A 4,194-nucleotide genomic window follows, 5' to 3' on the forward strand; every position below is an offset into this window, starting at 1 on the left:
TAACGCCCGTTCAGCCCTGTCTAACCGGTAATTGGACCCCACCTAGACTTCTGAGTATTACCCAAACAATGCTATGGTCAGGGCCTCTTAGGCTGGCTTCGAGAAAGATTCGACCAGGCATTAACAACCTTCATCTGCAGGATGCACCCCTATTTCACCTCACAGCTCTTAGAGTCAAGTAGCAGTGACCCCAAAGTTTACCATAAGATATCCTGCACTATGGCTGCTCTTCCTCTGTTTGACGTTTTGCAATCTGTGCAAGACCTGGTAATTTTCCTAGGCCAGGACAAGTTGGCCATATGAGGATGCTGTTCAAAAATCCAACTAAGTAACCGTTAAAACCTCCCAAAATCTCAGAACCAAGTACACTTCCTGAGTAAGTTCAGCAATGAGCATGTATCATTCAGATGCCATCAGGAAAATGAGTCCAACACTATGATTTTCATGCTTTGAGTTTTTAATCATAAATTTGCATAAGGTTACATTTGTAGCTTTCAAAAATCCAGCAGCAGTGCAAGCAAATGTGTTTCAAAAAATGCAGTATAATAAAAATTTAAAAAATGTGTGAAAATCCAAATTCCTCTAGGTGTGGATGTATCAATCTCATAAAAATCTCTTGTAAATGGCCTACGCCCTAACTGCGATGTCCCTAAGAAAAACCACAAAATGCAAACTGTAATTTTTAAACTGGGTAAAATGATTCAAAAAGGCTGGTTCCTACCGCATATCCCATGATTGGATCGGTTTTCCAGGAAAAAGGAGAATAATTCCTACAGCCTTTGTTGAAAATGGTCATCAAATGTTCTAAATCCAGTAAGAGACTTGTTCAGAGTTATCTGGGGTCAGTCCTCTTGAAGGGTGATCATGTGCTAATGAGCGGTTCTTCATTGCTTTAAGTTTCCATCTTTTGCTGTTTTTTTTTTTTCCAGCTCATCTGCAGCCAAAATATTCCCTCTTCAATCTTCAGATCTGATCCAAGTCTTCAGAGCTTGATGACCGTGTTCCATCTCTACCCGAAATGACTGATCGACCTTCGTCTGCTATCTTTGTCTTTTTAAACTCATCTCTTTTCTCTGATTGGCTTGTTTCGGATCTAACTTCCATTTTGAAAACTTGTCAACCATTTTGAAGACTTTTCAACAGTTCAAAAGTTTGTTTCCTTTTTTTTTCAGCGTGTGCTTTTTATGCAACCGCTCAGCTGTCTAAACAGCATACTTCCACTTCTGTTGTAAGCTTGTGACAGGTGCTTTGCCTAACATCCTCATATCTGGCCGCCACCTTTATTATTTCTCAACTCTCAACCTTTAATCTTAAACGTAAAAAGGTACTTAATAAAAATATAAACTCAAAAAAACCCTTCTTCTAAAATCACTTGACTTAACAATTAAAAGTGAAATCCAGCTCAGTCACTTAATGAAAACTTATTTGATCACAAAATAGATTATAAAGGGACTTTTGATTACAAAAAATATCATAACATTTGATTGTTTCAGCACCTTGACAGACAGACATAAAATCTTTATTTTAATCAACACACCCACAAAACTTCCACCCAACTTGACAGCGGAACATCAGAATGGTTTCTTTTTAAATGTTATTATTGAATTATTATTATCATTATTATTATTATGTTCTTTAGGGCAAATTGTCAGTGTGTAACATGTTGATTTTAGTTTGCAACTTGACTGTGATTGTGTGGTAGAAAAACTGCTTGTTGCTCATTGGTTCCCGATGGCATGGCAAGAAAAGAGGTTTAATTTTTCTTATCCAACAGTAACACAAGACAAATTCAATTTTCCTCTTTGTGCTTTTTAAAATTCACTTCAGGTGTATTTATTTTGAACGACTTATTTAGGATTACTGATGCACTTTTGTTATTATATCTTTATTTTTGATTTGCTGCAGGTACTGCAGATTTGGGAAAGAACAACTAAGAAGGTTAACTTCATTTGGGGATGGTTTGTGAAGTTTGTTAGCAGCATATTGTAGACATAGATAAAATATAAAAAAATAGTAAAGCGTGTCATCTTCACAAGAAGGGACATTTTTAGGAAATATGACAAAGCAAGTGAGAAAACTAACCCCCTTTAGAGCTATACATCTTAAGCACTAAACTATTCATCCATCCTATGTTTGTTCCAAAGTTGGGTCGCGGTGGCAGCAGCTTGAGCAGGGAGGTCCAGACTTCTTTTTCCACAGCCACCTCTTCCAGCTTAGGACTCCAAGGTGTTCCCAGATCAACCAAGAGATATCTCTCCAGCATGTCCTGGGTCTTCACCAGGATCTCCTCCCAGTCGAACATGCCCGAAGCACCTCAACTGGCTCCTCTCGATGTGGAGGAGCAACGGTTCTACTCTGAGTTTCTCTTGACCTCACCCTATCTCTAAGGGAGAGTCCAGCTACCCTGCAGAGGAAACTCATTCTAACTGCCTGTATCCATGATCTCAATGTTTCAGTCACTACCCAGAGCTCATGACTATAAGTGAGAGTAGGAATGTAGACCGACTGGAGAGAGCTTTGCCTTACAGCTCATCTCCCTCTTCACCACAATGGACCGGCACAGTATTGCACACACTGCACCAATCTGTCTTTCAGCCTCACGTTCCATTCTTCCCTCACTCGTGAACAAAACCCCGAGATACTTGAAGTCCTCACTTGAGGCAGAACCTTTTTTTTAAATAAAAATAATATACATCAAAGAGTAGGTACTTTTATCTTTGACCTGGTGTGTTTCATGTTATTTTGCACAAATATCCCAGATTGTATGTCTGCTCATGAAAGATATCTGTGAATGCACAAGTTCTCCACACACTTCTCCTGCACAGAGACTTTCAAACTTCACAAACTTTCTCTTCGAATGTGAAAATGAAAGACATTTTACATTTTTACATCTCCTTCATTAATACGTAACTAATGTGCTGCGTTGCAATACAATACTTTTTTTTTTTAAATAAAACTCCTTATTTTGCACAGCTCTCATTTGTCTTGAACTCACTTTTTATTCTTCCATTCTATCTACCTGTCTTATTAAGAATGCTTACAGGAAATGACCGGAACAGAGAAAACAGCTTTTTTTTTTTTATCTCATCTTTGTAGCTGCTTGAGACCTGAGTAAGTTTTATTTGTTTATTTTATTTTATTTTTCATTGTAAATGTTTAATGGACTGTCTTTCAGGTACCCAGGTTTTTTGTGTGTGGTCTCCAAATAAACTGGGCAAGATGAACACGACAAGATTATTTCAAAAAGAGAACTATTTAAGGTTGAACTGTAAAAGGAAGATGCAAAAAAATATCAAAAATAAAACCTCCTACAGCTTGTTGAGTACGAGTCTGAAGTTAATTTCTTCTGAACATTGTTTCTTCTAATCATGTCAGGTTGTGCTCATTTCTGTACACACTGCCTCACCAAAAAAAAAAAAAAAAAAAAAAACAGAAAAGAGGGGTCAAATTAAAGATCAGACCAAGTTCATTAAACATAATTATTTAAAAGAGCACATTATTGTGATCATGTTGATCACAGCATGTCCCATTTTCTCATAAACATTTTAAAAGGGACTGAACTTGTAGAAATATTTGCTCGTTTTATTTATCAATTATTTCATTTTTTTAAACAGAAATGTACTATGTAAAAAATATCATTTCAGATATATGATATCCTCTCTATAAGCCCATGAACATGTAGGATGAACACATATGGCACAGAAATGCTTTGAAAATACTGATTTAACCCCAAACTTTTGAAAAAACTCAGAGCTTTAATGTCGGGTTTGACAATTCTGCTTGATTAATTAATGTTTGTTCCTTATTCCCATTTACAGCATAATGGTACCACTTTACAATAAGGTTCCCCTTATGGCTAATAAAGTTTATAGATACATTATTAATTCCTTCATAAACACTTTATAAACCATTAATAATTGCCTATTATGCATTAATTGTGACAGATGACCAGTTTGTTGCCAAATAGTGACCAAATCTGCCACCTATATATTTCATGTAGAGTTGTTATATTAAACATTTCAGACTAAGTTACTACCTTGTAAGCACAATAAGCATTTGTAAACTTTTTTTTTTAGGATATATTAGTTGTAGATACAGTACTTATAATGCAGTAATAAAGTACAATATTATATGCTCAAGAAATGGGTTGACATCTTACCTCTCCATCAATCTGGTTTCAGGAAACAACACAGC

The sequence above is a fragment of the Nematolebias whitei genome, chromosome 20 (assembly GCF_014905685.2).
Source record: "Nematolebias whitei isolate Nwh7 chromosome 20, NemWhi1, whole genome shotgun sequence".
Lineage (NCBI taxonomy): Eukaryota > Metazoa > Chordata > Actinopteri > Cyprinodontiformes > Rivulidae > Nematolebias > Nematolebias whitei.